This window comes from Puma concolor, chromosome B4 (genome assembly GCF_028749965.1).
Source record: "Puma concolor isolate L17-30 chromosome B4, mPumCon1.1.hap2, whole genome shotgun sequence".
Lineage (NCBI taxonomy): Eukaryota > Metazoa > Chordata > Mammalia > Carnivora > Felidae > Puma > Puma concolor.
The window spans coordinates 98403450-98425789 of NC_141673.1; the positions used below are offsets into that span (position 1 = coordinate 98403450).

Below are 22340 nucleotides of genomic sequence, written 5' to 3' on the forward strand. Positions count from 1 at the left end.
TAGAATGACCTGATCCATAAGAGTCTTATATTATAAAAGATTGTGTACAGCAACAATAAAGCCGTCACTTGGGCCACCAGCCCAGGGGACCCTCCTGTTCCCAAACTTTCTCTTCTCTCTTTTTTTCTTGCATTCCCCTACCCTCAGGACCCTGACCTCGGTGTTTGTCGCGCCGGTCGCGACAGAATATGATATTTTAAAATCTTTTCTCAGATACAACTTTAGTTTACTCTTAATATGTGGTGAGGGCACTATGAAGAATTATTTTATGGAAAGCCTTTTTGGGGCACCTAGTTGACTCAGTAGAGCATGCGACTCTTGATTTTGGGGTTCTAAGTCCAAGACCTACACTGTGTATAGGGATTACATAAAAATAAAACCTTAAAAAAAGAAAAGCCTTTACTGTATCTTTTTTACATATTACTTTGTAATTATAATAATACATATGAGGCATAACAATGTAGTATATAATATATTTAGGCATGTCGATATTATATTTATCACAATAAAATAATAATGTAGAAATATAACACTATCATGGTATTTATGAGTAATCATAACACATTTTCCTCTAAGCATTAGAATGAAATTTCACCTTCACAGGTATGTGTGTATTTCAATTTATTAGATTATTCCAACATGTTTCTAGCTTATTGCGTGAATACATGTTGTACCAAATGGGTTCTTGATCCAAAACGCAGTAGTCTGACAAAATTAATATAATAAGCTCTGAATGTTTTATAACAGTACCATTTTCTGGGCTGTAACTCATTAGGATCGCTTCCTTTGTGTTAGTGAGAAGTGCTCATGTGTGACTCTTGTCCATTTCTCCTAGATGGTGTCTTCTTTTCCCTTTTTAGAAGTCCTTGTCATATTTTAGATAAGAGCTCTTTTTTGAGTTTTAAGATGTAAATGGATCTTTGACTCTTGTGACTTGCATGTTTACTCTTTTAATGACCAAAATTTATTAATGTTACTATAATTCAATTTATCATTTTGGGCATTGGTGCTTGTTTGGGACCCATTTCAGAAATTAGTTAGAGTTCATGAATATAATTTCCTATATGACTTTCTAGGATTTATTGATTTATTAACTTTTAACTAAGGTTTATGATCCATTTGTGATGCTGTATTTATGATGCTGCGAGATAAAAGTGAAGGTTATACTTTTCTACATCACTACGTAATTGATGGAACAAAATTTATAGCAAAGTAGATTCTTTTCTTTACATTTAATTTTTATATAGAGAGTTATATATGTAAGTATATAAGCTCTAATATGCTTTATAAGATAGTAATCTATTATATATCTTTATAAAATTATATATACATATATCACAACTACACAGTCTATCACAACCCACAGCAGCTTAAGTAAAATGTAGAGCCTTACTTTTCTTTATGTCCCTCTGCTGTGTCCCATTTACAATAGAATTGTCTTAAATATTTCTCTATTTATGTTGAGAATCACATGGATGTTATAATTTTGCTTCAACTGATAAGTTTGCTTCAAATATCAAACAATTTAGAAAATACAAGAGATGAAGGAAAGTCCATCCATTAAGCCTAATGGTAGTTTTATTCTTTCTTTTGTTCCCTCTTTCTTCCTGATGATCCAGGACTCCTTTTATCATTTAACTTCTGTTAAGATAATTCCCTTTAGCAGTTCTTTCAGAGCAGATCTGGTGGTGGTACATTTTCTTAGTTTTCCTTTATTGGAGAATCTCTTGATTTCCCCTGCAAGCCTGAGTTATATTTTTATTGGATAGTCAATGGTTTTGGATTGGAATAATGCAGTTAGTATCAAAAACTTTTCTGTCTTTCCAGCATGCCTTTTCCCCGTTATTTTGACGGGAGAGAAAAAATATTTGGGGGATTTTTGTGTGTACCTGTTGTGTCTGTGGTTTGCTGGCCTCTCAGGCACCAGTCTGGGATATGTGAGGTGAAGAGAAATTCCAGGGAGCTGACCTCCCTGTCATTCCTCGGTTTTCCAGGGCTGGGATCTGCCAGCTTTCTCATTACCTTTCTAAATCTTCTTATGTTGTCTTATTATGTATAATGTCCAGGGGTTCTAGCTATATTTAGTGGGATGAATAGGGAAAAGTCTATCCTCTATATTTTTCCAAAACAGGAAGTCTGGTCTATGGTGGTTTTAATTTGAATGTTCCTAAGACAAACAGTTTTGAACATCTTTTCCTGGACTCATTTGCCAATCTTCTATGTTTCTTGGTGATGTAATTCATGAAATATTTGATTATATTTAATTTTTGTTATTTGCATTTTGAGAATTCTTTATGTAACCTGGCGGCAAGTCTTTTATTAGATGTATGATTTGCAGTTATGTCCTTCAAGTCTGTGATTTTTCTTTGTCTTCAAAAAGCAGAAGTCATTTATTTTGATGAAGTATACTTCATCAATTTGTTCTTCTTTGGATCATGTTTCTGGAGTTCTGTCTAAAAAGTCTATCTAAAAACTAAAAGAAGTGGATAGTTTACACTTAGGTTTACAATCAGTTTGGAGCATTTTTGTATGGAGCTTAGGGCATGTAATTATTAACATTATTTGATAGTTATTTCCACAGCGTTTGTTGACAAGACTATACTTTCTCCAGTGAATGACTATGCATCTTTGTTGAAATCTGCATTCCCTATATGTGTGGGTATAAATTTTCACCTCCTAATCTGTTTCATTAATCTAGTTATGTATTATTTTTAATTTTTTTAACGTTTATTTATTATTGAGAGACAGAGAGAGGCAGAGCATGAGCATAGGTTGGGGGGGGGGGGCGCTGGCCGAGAGAGGAGGAGACACAGAATCTGAAACAGGCTCCAGGCTCTGAGCTGTTAGCATAGAGCCTGATGCGGGGCTCGAACCCACAAACTGTGAGATCATGACCCCAGCCGAAGTTGGACGCTTAACCAACTGAGCCACCCAGGCGCCCCAGTTATGTATTTTTATTTCAATTTCCTGTTTAAAAAGCTATTTTTTAAAAAATACATATATATTAATTTTGCTTTGTTGTCTTGACTACTCTAGATATTTGAGTGGTATTTTCTCTTATTTTTATGTTTTTAAAAGTTATTTTTTCAAATAAGAATATTAGTTTTATCAAATGCCTTCTGCAACAGAGAAGTCATATTTTTTTGCAATTTATTAAATTTCAGTTAGTTAACATATAGTGTAATATTAGATTCAGATGTAGAATTTAGTGATTCATCACTTACAATATGCAGTGCTCATCACAAGTACCCTCCTTAATACCCATCACCCATTTAACCTATCTCCTCCCCCATGCCCCTCCAGTAATCATCACTCTGTTCTCTCTATTTAAGAGTCTGTTTTCTAGTTTGTCTCTCCTCTTTCTCCCCTAAATTCATCTGTTTTGTTTCTTAAATTCCACATGAGTAAAAGCATACAGTATATGGTAAGTGTCTTTCTCAGTATGACTTAGCATAATACTCTCTAGCTCCATCCACATCATTACAAACGGCAAAAATTCATTCATTTTTTATGTTTTGGCTGAGTAGTATTCCATTATATATATGTAACACCTCTTCTTTATCCATTCATCAGTCGATAGACACTTGGGCACTTTCCATAATTTGGCTATTGTTGATAATGCTGCTATAAACACTGGGTTGCATGTGTTCCTTCATATCTGTATTTTTTAACCTTTGGGTAAATACTTAGAGATGGAATTGCTGGATCGTAGGGTAGTTATCTTTTTAACTTTTTCAGGAACCTCCATATTGTTTTCCAGAGTGTCTTCACCAGTTTGCATTCCCACCAACAGTGCTAGAGCATTCCCCTTTCTATGCATCCACACTAACATTTGTTGTTTCCTGTGTGGTTCATTTTAGCTGTTCTACCTGGTGTGAGGTGATATCTCATTGTAATATTCCCCGATGGTGAGTGATGTTGAGCATTTTTTCATGTGTCTATTAGCTAGCCATCTGTATGTCTTCTGTGAAAAAACGTCTATTCATGTTTTCTGCCCATTTTTTCACTTGATTATTTGTTTTTTGTGTGTTCAGTTTTATAAGTTCTCTATAGATTTTGGATACTCAGTCTTTATCAGATGTAATTTGCAAATATCTTCTCTTATTCCAAAGATTGACTTTTAGTTTGGTTGATTGCTTCCTTCTCTATGGAGAAGCTTTTTTATCTTGATGAAGTCCCAATAGTCCATTTTTGATTTTGTTTCCTATGCCTCAGGAGATATATCTAATAAGAAGTTGCTATGACTGATGTGAAAGAGGTTATTGACTGTGTTGTCCTCTAGGATTTTGATAGTTTCCTGTCTCATATTTAGACCTTCTATCCATTTTGAATTTATTTTTTTGTATGGTGTAAGAAACTGATCCTGGTTTTTTTTTTTTTTTTTTTTTTTTGCATATTTCTGTCCAGTTTTCTCAACACCATTTGTTGAAGAGACCATCCTCTTTCCATTGGATATTTTTTCCTGCTTTATCAAAGATTAGTTGACCATATAGTTGTGGGTCATTTCTGAGTTTTCTATTCTGTTCTATTGATCTATTTTTGTGCCAATGCCATACTGTCTTGATCACTATGGCTTTGTAATACATCTTAAAGACCAAAATTGTGATGCCTTCAGCTTTGCCTTTCTTTTTCAAGATTGATTTGGCTATTCGGGGTCTTTTGTGGTTCCATACATATTTTAAGATTGGTCTACCTCTTTGAAAACTGCTATTGGTATTTTGATAAGGATTGTATTAAATGTGTATATATATTTTTTCCCAATCCATGATCATGGAATGTTCTTTTCATTTATTTGTGTCACCTTCTAATTTCTTTCATTACTGTTTCAGAGTTTTTAAGTACAGAGCTTTCACCTGGTTGGTTACGTTTATTCCTAAGTGTCTTATGCTTTGGGGTGCAATTTTATATGGGATTGATTCTTTAATTTCTCTTTCTGATGCTTTAGTTTTGGTGTATAGAAATGCAACAGAATTCTGTACATTGATTTTGTATCCTGCAACTTACTGAATTCATGTATTAGTCCCAGCAACTTTTTGGTGGGGTCTTTTGGGTTTTCTATATAGGGTATCATGTCATCTAGAAGTGGTGAAAATTTGACTTCTCTCTTGCTGATTTGGCTCCTTCTTATTTCTTTTTATTGTCTGATTGCTGAGGCTAGGACTTCCAGTACTATATTAAATAACAATGGTGAGAGTGGACATCCCTGTCTTATTCCTGACTGTAGAGGAAGAGCTCCCAGTTTTTCCCCAGTGACGATAATATCAGCTGTGGGTTTTTTGTATATGGCCTTTATTATGTTGAGGCATATTCCCTCTATCCCTGCTTTGTTGATGGTTATTATGTTGAGTCATCATGGCTGGATGTTGTATTTTGTCAAATGCTTTTTCTGCATCTATTGGAAAGATCATAAGGTTCTTAGCCTTTCTTTTATTAATGTGCTGTATCACATTGATTGATTTACAAATAATGTACCACCATTGTAGTCCAGGAATACATCTCACCTGATCATAGTAAATGATTATTCTAATGTACTATTGGATTCAATAGGCTAGTAGTTTGTTGAGAATTTTTGCATTCATGTTCATCTAGGATATCAGTCCATAGTTCTCTTTATTGGTGGGGTGTTTGTCCGGTTTTAGAATCAGGGTAATGCTGGCCTCACAGAATGAGTTTGGAAGTGTTCCTTCCATTCATATTTTTTGGAATAATTTGAGAAAAATAAGCATCAACTCTTCTTTAAATGTTTGACCGAATTTTAAAACGTATTTGCATATTTTCATAATATTCTCTTATAATTTTACTGAAGTATTATATACATACAGATGAAAACACATGTCATCCATGCCAACAGATGGCAGAATTTTCAAGTGTCACTGTCACATGGAATGAGGAAATGAATTTTACCAGCACTGCAAAATACCCCTTTCATGTCCTTTTCTTCATTAAAGAGCACATTATATAAATGAAATCATACTATGTGTATACTTTATATTTGGCTTTTTTGGGTAAAGCTAAACTCGTGAGACCCATCCCTATAATTGCATGAATTTGTAATTTCTCGACATTCCTTGCTGTTCTATTGTCTGATTCTGCTACAACGTATTTATCCATTCTATTGATGATGCCCTTGGAATTTGGTGTATTGTTCCATTTGAGGCTACCACGAGTTCTTCTACTATTCATAATTTAGCATCAACTTTCAAATAAATATATGTTTATCATTTCTTCCTTCCTTCTATGACTTTAATTAACTTCCATATCCATCTATATCTATATCACCTATATCTAATCTATATCTATATCATGTCATTATACATATCATATCTTCATAACCATTTATCTGTTAGAAGACAGTTTGTTTTCATATCTTGGCTACTGTAAGTAATGTTGTATTGAGAATGGCTGTACAGAGATCCCTTTGAAATGCTTATTTCAGTTCCTTTTAATATATACCAAGAGTGAGATTACTAGATCATTTGATAGTTCTATTTTTAATTTTTTGAAAAACCACTATACTATTTTCCATTGTGGCTGCACCAATTTACACTCCCACCTGAATTTTTCCCATTCTTCACATTCTACCAATATCTTTTCTCTTTGTGATAAAAGTCATCTGAACAGATGTGAGGTGATTATCTCATTACTTTATGCTCACTGATTTGTATTTCCCTGATGAGTCATTTGTTGGGCACCTTTTCATGTACCTACTGGCCATTTATATGTCTACTGAAAAATGTCTACTCAGATCCATTCCCTATTTTAAAAATTGGATTAGTTTCTTTTTTGTTATACTGTTGGAAAGGTTCTTTTTATATGTTGGAAATTAGCCCCTTGTCAGATGTATGGTTTGCAATTACATTCTCTCATTCAATACATTGTATTTTCAGCTTATTGATTGTTCCCTTTGCCGTGCAAAAGCTCTTTATTTCAATGTAGCCTCACTTTTTATTTTATTTTTTGGTGCCTGTGCTTGTGGTGACATATTCTAGACATTATTGCCTGGACCATTGTCAAGGATCATTTTCCTTTTGTCTGTACCAGTGATTGCATACTTTCATACATTTTTATGTTATGATTTTTTTGGTTGCTGTTTCAGTTTGAAGAATTCCCTTTAGCATTTCTATGGGATAGAGGTCTAGTACTTATGATGCATGGCTTTAACAGATCACCAGGGGAGTCATGTTGCTGTAATCCTGTGACTGCCACCTACGGCCAGAGTAGAAACTGATCCAATCCACCATCCCCTGGGATGGTGGGAAGTTCTTTACCTCTCCTGTATTGTGGAATGATAGCTTTGCTGAGTAAGGTATTCTTGGTTGAGAGTTATTTTTTGCCTTTGATCACTTTGAAAATAGTATCCCAAATTCTGGGGAAGAGGCAGAGTAAGAAGGTCCTAAACTCACCTCATCTCATGGACAAAACTAGATAACACCCACATAACTGTAAATAACCTAGAAAATGACCCAAAGACTTACAGAACAGACTCTGAACAGCTGAATGTAGAAAATAGGACACATCCAAGAGCGTAGAAAGTCCAAAGATCCAGTCACAAGCTAGGCAGACCCTCAGGACCGTGCATGAGAAGAAGGGATGCCATGAGTGTGGAGAGAGGAGAAGAAAAGGCCCTCACACAAAGCACCCCAGACATGGGGAACACACTCAGATAAGATGAATTTCCATTACATTTGGCTTCAAAAACCAGAGGGGTCTTATTTTGTGAGTTCTTATAATCAACCTGACTTAACTCCTGGAAATTTATTTATTTTTTAAGACTTTATTTAAATCCAAGTTAGTTAACTTTTAGTGAAATATATATATATATATATAATATCAACATTTTTGTATCCTTTGGATAGATACCTACTAGTGAAATTGCGGGGTTGTAGGGTAGCTCTATTTTTTTGTTTTTGTTTTTGTTTTTGTTTTTTGAGGAAACTCCATACTGTTTTCCAGAGTGCCTGCCACCAGCAGTGCTGAAGGGGTCCCCTTTCTTTGCATACTCACCAACAGCTGTTGTTTCCTGAGTTGTTAATTCTAGCCATTCTGACAAGTGTGAGGTGGTATCTCATTGTGGTTTTGATTTGTATCTCCCTGATGATGAGTGATGTTGAGTATCTTTTCATGTGTCTGTTTGCCATATGGATTTCTTTGGAAAAGTGTCTGTTCATGTCTTTTGCCCATTTCTTCACTGGATTACTTGGTTTTGGGAGGTGTTGAATTTGGTAAGTTCTTTATAAATTTTGGATACTAGCCCTTTATCTGATATGTCATTTGCAAATATTTTCTCCCATTCTACCAGTTTCCTTTTAGTTTTGTTGATGGTTTCCTTTGCTGTGCAGAAGCTTTTATTTTGATGAGGTCCCAATAGTTCATTTTTGCTCTTGGTTCCCTTGCCTCTGGGGACATGTATAGTAGGAAATTGCTGTGGGTGAGGTCAAAGAGGTTGCTGTCTGTTTTCTCCTCTAGGGTTTTGATGGTTTCTTGTCTTACATTTAGTTCTTTCATTTATTTTGTGTTTATTTTTATGTATGGTGTAAGAAAGTGGTCCAGATTCATTCTTCTGCATGTTGCTATCCAGTTTTCCCAAAACCATTTGCTGAAGAGACTTTTTTCCATTGGATATTCTTTCCTTCTTTGTCAAAGATTAGTCGGCCATACATTTGTGGGTCCATTTATGGGTTCTCTATTCTGTTTCATTGATCTCAGTGTCTGTTTTTGTGCCAGTACCATACCATCTTGATAATTACAGCTTTGTAATTCAGCTTGAAGTGTGGAATTGTGGTGCCTCCAGCTTTGGTTTTCTCTTTCAGGATTACTTTGGATACTTGGGGTCTTTTGTGGTTCCATACAAATTTTAGAACTGTTTGTTCTAGCTCTGTGAAGAATGCTGGTGTTATTTTGATAGGGATTGCATTGAATGTGCAGATTGCTTTGGGTATTATCGACATTTTAACAATATTTGTTTTCCTAATCCATTTGCATGGAATATTTTTCCATTTCTTTGTGTCTTCTTCAATTTCTTTCGTAAACTTTCTATAGTTTTCAGCATACAGATCTTTTACCTCTTTCGTTAGGTTTATTCCTAGATATTTTATGGTTTTAGGGGCAATTATAAATGGGATCAATTCCTTGATTTCTCTCTCTGCTGCTTCATTAAGGGTGTATAGAAGTGCAACTGATTTCTGTGCATTGATTTTTACAACCTGCGACTTTGCTGAATTCCTGAATCTGTTCTAGCAGGTTTTGGGTTGAGTCTTTGGGTTTTCCACGCAGAGTATCCTGTTGTCTATAAAGAGTGAAGGTTTGACTTCTTCCTTGCTGATTTGGATGGCTTTTATTTCTTCTTGTTGTCTGGTCACTGAGGTTAGGACTTCCAACACTACCTTGAACAGTGGTGGTGATAGTAGACATCCCCGTCGTATTCCTGACTTTAGGGGGAAGGCTCTCGGTTTTTCCCACACTGAGAATGATATTAGCTGTGGGTCTTTTATATATGACGTTTATGGACTTGAGGTATGTCCTTTTTATTCTTACTCCCTTGAGAGTTTTCCTCGAGGAAGAGTGCTGCCTTTTGTCTCATGCTTTTCTGCTCCTATTGAGAGGACTGTGTTGTTCTGAATCTTTCTTTGATTAATGTGAACACCTGCATCTTTTAAACCGAGTAGTTGTAGCTCTGGGAGAGCCCAGAGAGCATAGAACACTTATTCTTCACCCTTAAAGAGACAGCACAACAAAAACATGAATTGAAAAACACCTGGGATATACAAGAAAGAGATATATTTACTAATCTCAGAGCGTGTGCTGGAGGGCAGGGATCTTTAGGATATTCTTTTCCAAGAACAAAGGAGCTGTCTGGTGCCATCTCACTCTCTTGCTCTCTAGCATAGTGACCAAGACACCTGTGAGAATCAGTGCTTTGCCGATGATCTCCACCCAAATTGATTACACCGTATGTTACTTCTGTGCTACCCTGCAAACCCACCTATTCTGCCAAGCGCCTCCCCAGGTCTCTGCCCACAGCAGACCTGAGTAAGCCTTGTTAATACCATGTTCCTTGCCTCACATTCTCCTTTGAACCTACCCCTTTCAATATGCCCTTGGCCAGAGCCTATCCAAAGTGGTGCCACAAGCCTGGTAGTAGGCAAGCAGCCACAACAGGGGCCAGCACCACTCCAGAGGTTTCCTGCCCTGGGAGACAAGGGAACGTACCACACATCCAGGTCCAAATGTGGCCCAGTAGAGAGCTGAGGTCTGATATCTAGTCTGACTGCATGCACTGCTCACAAAACTTCTCATGGAAGAACATAGGGATGATGCCCTGCCATTCTGTGCTACCGAATCTTTGGCAAATGCCTGGTCTGACTCAACTCAAGCTCAAGGAAGCCCCAGGATGTCCCACTAATAACACTAGAAGCAAACTCTGCTCCCAACAGACTCAGAGAATCATTGCAGATGACTGGAGTGAAAGCAATAGCAGCTCAGGCACAACAGTGGGGCTCGCACAACACACAGGAGACACCCCTGTAATGCCAGGTTCTTCTGAACAAGTGACATTACATAGCAGGGCTCTACAGGAACTCTTCTTCATAAAGCTGCTACTTTCAAGAACAGGGATGTAGCTGCCTTTCCTAACACACAGAAATGGACACAGAGTTAGGCAAAATGTGGAGAGAGAGGAATGTTTCAGTGAAAGAATAGGACAAAATCACAGCAAAATATGTAAATGAAACATTGATAAGTAGTATGTTTGATAGAGAATTTAAAGCAATGGCCATAAAGATACTCACTGACTTTGAGAAAAGAGTGGAAGACCTTGGTGAGACCCTCAACGGAGAAAGAAAAAATACACAATAACTGAAATTAAAAGTAAACCAGAAGGAGTAAATAGTTTACTAAAGGAAGTAGAACACATGAGCAACCTGGAGTACAGAGTAGTGGAAAGCAATCCAACTGACCCTGAGAAAGAAAATAACAATAAATGAAAATAGAACAAGGAAGTTTGGAGACACCATCAAATGTAACAACATTTGCTTTATAGAGATCCTAGAAGGAGAAGAGAGAGAAAAGGTGGTAGAATATTTATTTGAAGAAATAATAGGTGAAGTAAGTTACCTTAAGGAGATCTACACCAAGACACATAGCAATTAAAATGACAAAAAGTAGGGGCTCCTGGGTGGCGCAGTCGGTTAGGCGTCCGACTTCAGCCAGGTCACGATCTCGCGGTCCGTGAGTTCGAGCCCCGCGTCGGGCTCTGGGCTGATGGCTCAGAGCCTGGAGCCTGCTTCTGATTCTGTGTCTCCCTCTCTCTCTGCCCCTCCCCTGTTCATGCTCTGTCTCTCTCTGTCCCAAAAATAAATAAACGTTGAAAAAAAAAATTTTTAAATGACAAAAAGTAGGGATCAAGAGAGAATCTTGAAAGCATCACGAGAAAGGAAAACAGTTACATACAACAGAGACACCATAAGGCTATTGGCTGCTTTTTCACCAGAAACTTTGCTGGCCAGAAGGGAACCGCATGATACATGTAGAGTGCTGAATGAAAGAAAAAATCTGCAATGAGGAATACTTTTTCCAACAAGGCTATCATTCAGAACAGAAGGAGAGATAGAGTTTCCCAGATAAACAAAAGTTAAAGGAATTTACGACCACTAAACCATCCCTTCAAGAAATGTTAACAAGGACTTTTTGAGTGGAAAGGTAAGACCACAAGGAGGACTAAGAAAAACAGGAAGCACAAAAGCACTCAAATTAAGTATATCTATAAAAACCTGGCAAGGGATTCACAAAATAAAAGGATATAAAGTATGACACCATACACCTAAAATGTGTGGTGGGAGAGCAGTAAGAATGGGTTCAAAAGAGACTATCAACATAACATAGACTGCTATAATATGCAGAAGATGTTAACATAAACCTAATGGTAACCAGAAATCAAAAACCAGTAATAGATATGTAAGAATAAAGATAAAGGAATCCAAATATGTCATTAAAGAAAGCTAGGAAACCATGAGAGAAAAGAGCAAGAGAAGAAAGGAACGGAATAGAATGGCAAAAACAACCATAAAATAGGTAACAAAATGGCAATAATTACATACCTGTCAATAAGTACGTTGAATGTAAATGAACTAAATGCTCCATCAAAAGACACAGGGTGACGGAATGGATAAAAAAGCAAGACCCATGTATATGTGCCTTCAAGACACTCACTTCAGAGCTAAAAACACATGAAAATGAAAGTGAAAGGATGGAAAAACATTTATCATGCAAATGGAAGCTAAAAGAAAGCCAGGGTAGCAATACTCATTTCAGACAAGATAGACTTTAAAACAGATTGTAACAAGAGACAAAGAATGACACTCTATAATCATCCAACAAAAAGATAAAACAATTATAAATATTTATGCAACCAACATGGGAGCACCCAAATACATAAAGAAATTAGTAGCAAACTACAAGGAAGTAACTGATAGAAATACAATAATAGTAAGGGACTTTAACTCCCCACTTATACCAATGCATACGTCATCCAGACAGAATATCAACAAGGAAACAGTGGCTTTGAATGACACACTGGAACAGATGGATTTAACAGATATATTCAGAACATTCCACCCTAAAAGAGCAGAGCACACATTCTTTTCAAGTGCAGATGGACCATTCTCCAGAATAGGCCACAAAGCAAGACTCAGCAAACTGAAAAACACTGAAGTCATACCATGCATCTTTTCTGACCACAATGCTATAAAATTAGAAATCAGCCACAAGAAAAAAATATGGAATGAACACAAATACATGAAAGTTAAATTTCATGCTACTAAACAGTAAATGGGACAACTAAGAAATCAAAGAGGAAATAAAAAAATAAATAGAGGCAAATGAAACTGAAAACACAACAGTGTAAAGTGTTTGGGATACAGCAAAAGCTCTTTAACAAGAAAGTTTATTGCAATACAGGCCCACATCAAGAAGAAGAAAAAATCACAAATAAACATCGAAAACTTACACTTAAGGAGCTAGAAAAAGAAACAGAAACAAAGGAAAAACCAGAAGAGGAATGTAAATAATAAAGATTAGAGCAGAAATAAATGATATAGAAAGTAAACAAAGAATAGAACAGATAAATGAAATCCAGAGCTGGTTCTTTGAAAAGATTAAAAAAAAAAAAACCTGATAATCTTCTAACCAGATTCACTGAGAGAGAGAGAGAGAGAGAGAGAGAGAGAGATAGGAATCAAATAAAATTACCACTGAAAGAGGAGAAATAACAACTGACACCACAGAAATACAAAGGATTGTAAAAGAACATTATATGCCAACAAACTGGACAAGCTAAAAATAATGGATGAATTCCTAGAAACATATAACCTCCCAAAACTGAACATGAAGAAATAGAAAATTGAACAGACTGATTACCAACAATGAAATTGAACAGTAACAAAAGACTTCCAGGACCAGATGGCTTCACAGGTGAATTTACCAAACACTTAAAGAAGAGTTAATGCTTATTCTTCTCTAACCATTTAAAAAATAGAAGTGGAAGGAGAGCTTCCAGATTCATTCTATGAGGCTAGCATTACCCTGACACCAAAACCAGATAAAGACACTAGAAAAACAACAACAACAACAACAAAAACAAAACCCAGAACTACAGCCTATTATCTCTGATGAACCCAGATGCAAAAGTCCTCAATAAAATATTAGCAAACTAGATCCAACAATACACTAAAAAATTATGCACACTAATCAAGTGGAATTTATTGCTGGAATGCAAATATTCAGTATTTGTAAATCAATCAGTGTGATGCATTACATCAACAAGAGAAAAAATAAAACCCATATCATCACTTTAATAGCTGGAGAAAAACCATTTGACAAGTACAACATCCATTTTTGTTAAAAATCCTTAACAAAGTAGGTTTACAGGGAACATACCTCAATATAATAAAGGCCATATATGAAAGTCCACAGCGGGCATCATCCTCAATGGTGAAAAACTAAAAGCTTTTCCCCTAAGGTCAGGAATAAGAAAAGGTTGCCCACCTCACAATCTAATTCAAAATAGTACTGGAAATCCTAGCCACGGCAATCAGACAACAAAAAGAAATAAAAGATATCCAATTGGTAAGGAAGAAGTAAAACTTTAACTATTTGCAGATGACATCATACCTCTATTTAGAAAACCCATGAGACTCCACCAAAAAATTGTTAGACCTGATACGTGGATTCAGTAAAAAGGCAGGACACAAAAATCAATATACAGAAATCTGTTGCATTTCTATACACCAACAATGAAGTAGCAGAAAGAAAAATTAAGAAAACAATCTCAGTCAGTTGGGCATCCAACTTCGGCTCAGGTCATGATCTTGCAGTGGGTGGGTTCGAGCCCCGCGTCGGGCTCTGAGTTCAGAGCCTCAAGCCTCCTTCAAATTCTGTGTCTCCTCTCTCTGCCCTTCCCATGCTCATGCTCTGTCTCACTCTGTCTCTCCATAATAAATAAACATAGAAAAAAATTTAAAAAAAAAAGGAAACAATCTCATTTAAAAGTGCATGAAAAATTACCTAGGAATAAGTTAAACCAAGAAGGTAAAAGACATGTACTCTGAAACTGTAAATCATTGATGAAGGAAATGAAAGACAACACAAATGGAAAGTCATTCTATGCTCATGAATTGGAAGAACAAATATTGTTAAAATGTGCATGCTATCCAGAGAAATCTACAGATTTAATGTAATCCATATAAAAATACCAACAGCATTTTTCCACAGAACTAGAACAAAGGATCCTAAAATTTGTATGGAACCACAAAAGATGCCCAATAACCAAAGCAATCTTGAAAAAGAAGAGCATCACTGGAGGTATCAAAATTCCAAATTTCAAGATGCACTACAAAGCTGTTATAATCAAAATAGTGTGATACTGGCACAAAAATAGATGCAGAGATCAATTGAAAGAATAGAGAGCCCAGAAATAAACCCAGAAGTATATGGTCAATTCATCTTTGACAAAAGAGGCAAGGATATGCAATGGGAAAAAGTCTCCTAAACAAATAGTGCTGGGAAAACTGGACAGCTACCTACAAAACAATGCTAACTAATGTGGATGTAAATTTTAAAAAATAAAAAATAAAATTAAAATTAAAAAAGAAACAATGAAATTGGACCACTTTCTTGCACCATACAGACAAACAAACTCAAAATGGATTGAGGACCATGTGAGAGCTGAAACCATAAAAATCCTAGAAGAGAGCAGAGCCAGTAATTTCACTGATATTGTCCACAGCATCATTTTTGTAGATATGCTTCCCGAAGCAAAGTAAACTATTTGGATTAAATCAAAATAAAAAAAGCTTCTGCATAACAAAGGAAATAACCAAATTAAAACACAGCATACTATATGGGAGAAGATATTTGCAAATGACATATCCAACAAAGGGTTGGTTAGTATCCAAAATACAGGAAGAACATATACAACTCAACACCAAAAAAAAAAAAAAAAAAAAAAAAAAAAAAAAAAAAAAAAGGCAAAAAACCAATAAAACCCTCCAAATACTCCAATTAAAGTATGGGTAGAAGACATGAACAGACATTTCTCCAAAGAAGAAACACAGATGGCTAACAGATACATGAAAAGATGCTCGACAGCACTGATCATCAAGGAGATGCAAATCATAACTACTATGAGATATCATGTCACATCTGTCAAAATGGCTAAAATAAAAAAAAAAAAAACACAAGAAACAGCAAGTGTGGGCAAGGATGTGGAGAAAAAGGAACGCTTGTGCATGACTGTGAATGAAAACTGATGCAGCCTACTGTGGAAACAGTATTGATATTCCTTAAAAAATTAAAAATAGAACTCTCTTATGATCCGGAATTCCACTACTGAATATTTATCCACAGGATATAAAAACATTAATTTGAAAAGGTATAGACACCATTGCAATGTGTTTATTGCAATGGAATATTTCTCAGGCATAAAAAGTAATGAATCTTGTTATTTGAAAAAACTTGGAAGGATCTAAAGAGAATAATGCAAAGTGAAATAAGACAGTCAGAGAAAGACAAAGACCGTATGATTTCACATATATGTGGAATTTAAGAAACAAAACATGTGAACCAGGAAAAAAAGAGACAAACCAAAAACAGACTCTCACTATGGAGAACAAACTGATGGTTACCAGAAGGGAAGTGGATGGGGGATGGGTGAAATAAGTAAACGGGATTAAGACTATACTTATGATGAGCAATGAGAAACGTATAGAGATGCTTAATCACTTTATTACATACCTGAAACTAATAAAACACTGTAGTATGTTAGCTGTACTGCAAGTAAAAAGAAGAAAGAAGAAAAAGAAAACATTCTACCCTCTCTGGGCTTGTGCATGGGAGAAGGTTTGGCTGAGGTGACCCTTCTTGGCATGCTGGCACTCAAACCCCTCCAAGCAGTATTGGAGCCATAGTGCTAGGAACAAGTGCAAATGGAACTTCCACGGTGTAGGGTCCTGGGCAGTTTCACTTGCTGTCACTCTGGAACTGATGGCTACGGTGGAGGCATGTGCCGATATCCGAGGGATACTGTGATTACATCTCAGGGGATAGATAGTCATTGTGACTCTGGCTGGTGAAGCAAATGCCTCAGTGACACAGATTCTGGGATTATGAGGTTCAGGGATGCTTGGGCACAGAGGCAGGGTGTAGTAGTCCAGGGACAAGGTGGCAGTCTGGGAATGCTTGAAAATTTTGCATATGTATTAATGATAATAGCTTATTCAATTTACGCCATTTCAGCTTACGGATGATTTCATAAAAGCGCTCTACTTTCAGATAGGGACGGAAACCTGTATGTACTTCTGAAACAGTGCTGAAGCCAGCTAATACTGGTTTCTGACCACTAATTATGCATATCTTTTTCAACACCGTGCTCATGATTTCACATTGGTGACTTGAACCTTTCGCAGTGACTGTGCACCACAGAAATCAACAAGTGCTAACAAAATAAGGTTTTCTTTCCTCTCTGATGTGCTCAATTACCAGCACAAGGTTGTATCCATATATGGTATAGACCCAACCATACAGTGTTATAATTGTGGCTTTAAATAATCTTACCTCTTAAAAAATTGAGAGAAGCAAACACACACAGAGACTTTTAAATTTACCCACATATTTACCATTTCTATTGATCTTTTTTCCTTCTTGTGGACACCATCCCTTGTCATCTACTTTTAGCTTGAAAAACATTTACGGAGAACAGGTCTGCTAAGAAACTCTGTTAGGTCGTCATGCACCTTCTGTTTTGAAAGACTGTTTTGCTGAATTTGGAACGTTTGTGTGACAAGCTTTCTTTGTCATGTTTTGCTTTGTTGTGGGTTTGTTTTTTTTTTTTTGAGGGGTTTTGGTTTGTGTCTTGTTTTTTTGTTTTCTTCAGCACATTCAGCTCTTTGGTTTTGACCTTCCCTGTTTTTATTCTTCATGGTTTCTGGTGAGAACTTCTCTATTAATCATACTATTAGTTGTAATTAAATGTAATTAGTAGTTTTTTCCTTGCTGCTTTCAAGATCCCCTCTTTCTGTTTGCTTTTTATTTTATTTTTAATTGTGGTAAAAAAATAATAGAAAATTTACCATATTACCCATTTATATAAAAAATAAACTTTATTTCTGAGAGAAATTTTAGGGTCATATCAAAGCTGAGAGAAGGCACACAGGTTTCCTATATATGCTTACTGTCTACACATGCATAGACTCTCCCATTGTTAATATCTCCCACTTTAGGGTTACACTTGCTACAACTGATGAAAGTACATTGACACATCTTTATCACCAAAAGACCATAGTTTAAATTAAGGTTTACTCTTGATTATGTACATTTTATGAGACTGGAGAGATGTGTAAAGACTTTTATCATCCATTACATATTTATATACTATAGGCTCACTGCCCTAAAAATCCTCTGTCCTTCACCTATTATCAATCCTTCCCTTCTTGCTCAGCTCTGGCAACCACTGATCTTTTTACTGTTTCCATAGTTTTATTTATTTTTTTCCAGGACATCATATAGTTGGAATCACACAATGTCTCACATCTTATCCACTACACTTTAACAGTTTCATGCATCTTACCCAACTCTAAGCATACAGTTCATGAGTGCTAACTGTATTCACATCGTTGTCCAACAGATCTCTAGAACTTTCACCTTGCAAAACTGGAACTCCATACTCAATGGACAGAATGAACTTCTCTACTTTCCCCCGAACCCTTAGCAATCACCATTCTACTTGCTGTTTCCATCAGTTTGACTGCTTTAGATACTTCCTACAAGTGGAATCGTATTCTTGTGTGTGTGTGACTGGCTTATTTCACTCAGCATGATGTCCTGGAATTTCAACCATGTTGTAGCATGTGATAGGATTTCCTTCCTTTTTAAGGCTGAATAATAATATTACACTGTTCTGTGTATACTGTTTTTTTTTTTTTTTCTCCTTTCTTCCATCAGTGGACATTTGGGCTGCTTCTACTGGTTGACTTTTGTGAATAATGCTGTAGTGAGATGGGTGTGCAGGTATCTCTTCGAGATCTTGGTTTCAATTCTTTTAGAAAATTTCCTACACGTGGGATTGCTGATTCATGGGGCAATTCTATTTTTAATTTTTGGAGGGAGCTTTATACTGTTTTACATAATAGCTGACCAATTTGCTTTCCCAATGACAATGTGCCAGGGTCCTCTTTTTCCACCTCCTTTTTTTCCTAAATAGTATCCATCCTAGTAAGTATGAGGTGATATCTCATTATGGCTTTGATTTGAATTTTTCTGACAATCAGTGATATTGAACACCTTTACATATGCTTTTGGACCATTTGTATATTTTCTAATGTCTATTCAATTCCTTTACCCATTTCTTTTAAAAAAATTTTTTTAACGTTTTATTTATTTTTGAGGCAGAGAGAGACAGAGCATGAACGGGGGAGGGGCAGAGAGAGAGGGAGACACAGAATCGGAAGCAGGCTCCAGGCTCTGAGCCATCAGCCCAGAGACCGACGCGGGGCTCGAACTCACGGACCGTGAGATCCGTGACCTGAGCCGAAGTCGGACGCCCAACCGACTAAGCCACCCAGGCACCCCCTACCCATTTCTTATTTGGGTTATTGGGTTTTTGTTTTTATTAGTGACATTGTATTCCTTATATATTTTGGATATAAATCTTTGTTTTGGTATATGACTTGCAAGCATTTTTCCACTCTATCTTTCATTCTGTGGATCATGTCCTTTGATGCAAAGAAATGTTTTAATTTGATGTAGCCCATTTGTCTACAATGGTCTTTTCCTTTGTAGTCTGTGCTTTTGGTGTCATATCCAAGAAGTCATTGCCAAATAAAATTTTATGTACTTCCCTCCATGTTTTCTCCAAGGAATTTGATAGTTTTACATCTTATGTTTGTGTGTTTAGTCCATTTTTAAAAAAATTATTAAAATTTTTTTAATGTTTATTTATTTTTGAGAGAGACAGAGTGTGAGCAGGGGAGGGGCAAAAAGAGAAGGAGACACAGAATCTGAAGCGGGCGCCAGGCTCTGAGGTGTCAGCACAGAGCCCCACATGGGGCTCAAATTCACGAACTGTGAGATCATGACCTGAGCTGAAGTCGGATGCTTAACCCATTGAGCCAAGCAGGTGCCTTGTGTTTAGCCCGATTTTTAAAAAAAGTTTATTTATTTATTTTGTGTGTGTGGGAGAGAGAGTGCACACAAAATTGGGGGAGGGGCAGACAGAGAGGGAGAGAGAATCCCAAGCAGGCTCTTGCACTGTCAGTGTGGAGCCGGATGTGGGTTCGAACTCATGAACCACGAGATCATGACCAGAGCTGGGGTCAGATGCTTAAACTGACTGAGCCACCCAGGTGTCCCGATGATGTTTAGTCCATGTTGAATGAACTTTATTATGGGGCATAAACCTAAGCACCCACCTTCATTCTTTTGTGTGTGGGTAGTCAGTTTTCTGGCACCATGTGTGAACGATACTACCCTTTCCATACTAAATGGTCTTCTCACCCTTATCAAAAATGATTAGCCTGGGGGCGCCTGGGTGGCGCAGTCGGTTGGGCGTCCGACTTCAGCCAGGTCACGATCTCACGGTCCGTGAGTTCGAGCCCCGCGTCGGGCTCTGGGCTGATGACTCAGACCCTGGAGCCTGCTTCCGATTCTGTGTCTCCCTCTCTCTCTCTGCCCCTCCCCTGTTCATGCTCTGTCTCTCTCTGTCCCACAAATGAATAAAACGTTGAAAAAAAATTAAAAAAAAAATGATTAGCCTGACTACACATGGGTTTGTGTCTGGATGTATTTTTAAGTTATTGTTTCCACGGGGGATGAAGGGCCTGGGGCTTCTTATTGTTTTCTGTTGCTGGTGTCATTCCCTCTCTAATCTGAACACAGATCAGATCTGGATCTAATCTGTGGATTTTGTGGTAGATAATGTGGTTTAAGTCTGCTGGAGGTGGGAGATATGCCACCCATTCCCTGATTTTCACACTGACTTAAGTCACCTCATAATCCACCCTGTTCCCTCAGGCTTATTTTTTTGTCTGTGTTCGCAAGTGACACTTAATGGTCACTTAATGGTCATTCCATTATCATGTCGTGAGATGTGGGTTTCTTGTGCTCATTCTGTTAGTAGTTTGCTGAGCCACTGGGTTCCACAAATATTTTTAAAATGCTATTTAAGGGGCGCCTGGGTGGCGCAGTGGGTTAAGCGTCCGACTTCAGCCAGGTCACGATCTCGCGGTCCGTGAGTTCGAGCCCCGCGTCAGGCTCTGGGCTGATGGCTCAGAGCCTGGAGCCTGTTTCCGATTCTGTGTCTCCCTCTCTCTCTGCCCCTCCCCCGTTCATGCTCTGTCTCTCTCTGTCCCAAAAATAAATAAATGTTGAAAAAAAAATTTTAAATGCTATTTAAGAAGTTATTCTTTCACTGTGTGTTAATATTGCTTTTCTGTTTGTTTGTTTGTTTGTTTTTTCTTCTGCTTCTTTTATCCTCCTTTGATTTTATTCAGACCCATGGTGGTTTTCTGATTATTGAAGATCTCTGAACTCTGTTATTTTTTCTCTCTCATTCTATGGGATGAATAAATTCTGTTACCCCTTCTTCAGTTTCATCAAGTTTTTCTTTTGCATCTCCAATTTTCTATAGAGCCAATTGAGTGAATTTTTCATTTCAGGTATTTATAAACTCAGAATTTCTCTGTGTTTTTTTCACATAGTTTCATTTTTCTACTGATATTTCCTAGTTGTTATGTTGCTGCCATATTTTCATTTAATTATTTGAACATAGTTTCCTTTATAACTTACAAATATTCATAAATGTTACTTTAAAATACTTTTTTTTTTTTCAGTAATTCTAACATCTTTCCCAGGAAAAGTTTCTATTGACTTTAGTATGGAAGACATTTTCCGGTTTCTTTGCGTGTTTTAAAAGTTTTTTAGGTACACATTTCTGATAATGTAGTTTAGTAAACATGCATTGTATTTCATTTTTCTTAGATTTCTTATTTTTGGAGCTTGCATAGCTTTTACTGCCAAATCAGTTTTTCCTAATTCTCATCGTTTGTTTGTTTATTTATTTATTTACTTACAGCCTATTTTCCTAGGGATTGCCCGTGTGATTTTGCAGCTTAGATGTCAACCACTAATTTTTTAAAGGTTGTGTTCAAATACTGCAAATCAGTAAGGCTTCCACCCTCTGCCATGTGATGGATGTGCAGGTGTATGTGTATGTGCGTGGGGAGGGGTGGGGGGTGTGTGCGGGAGGGGAGTGCTCATAACTTTACTGTCAATTCTCAAGTCTCAGCTTTCGCTTTTATCTGGGTCTCCTCTACATGTGGGCGCATTTTCCCCATCAGCTAAAAGTGTGTAGAGAGCTAATATCATCTCTTCTGTTGTACTTTTCCTTTCAATATCTTCCCATTTTACTTACTGGGGGCCTTGAGCTCAGATAAAGGAAAGTGTGAGTTTCCCTCATTCATTATCAAGCAAACTCACCACTTTGAGCTGAAAAAGCAATGGTTATTTCATCCCCTTCCCCACTCTTACTCATGTCTGCCCTTGAGGCAACTGCATCATGATTTTTTCAGTCTTCCCAAAGTGTAAATAGTACAATTCTTTTTTTAAAAAAAAATTTTTAAATGTTTATTTTTAAGAGAGCTCGAGTGGGGAAGGATCAGAGGGAGATACAGAATCTGAAGCAGGCTCCAGGCTCTGAGCTGTCAGCACAGAGCTCAACGCGGGGCTCGAGCTCATGAACCGTGAGATCGTGACCTGAGGCGAAGTCAGACGCTCAACCCACTGAGTCACCCAGG

The 22340-nt window shown here is 37.0% G+C and overlaps 1 protein-coding gene across 2 annotated transcripts in view; it reads left to right on the plus strand.

The window, feature by feature from the left end:
- The window catches only part of LOC112867229 (NKG2-A/NKG2-B type II integral membrane protein-like), a 28923-nt gene that overhangs the window by 3484 nt on the left and 3099 nt on the right, over window positions 1–22340 (plus strand). The gene's annotated exons all lie outside the window — the stretch shown is intronic.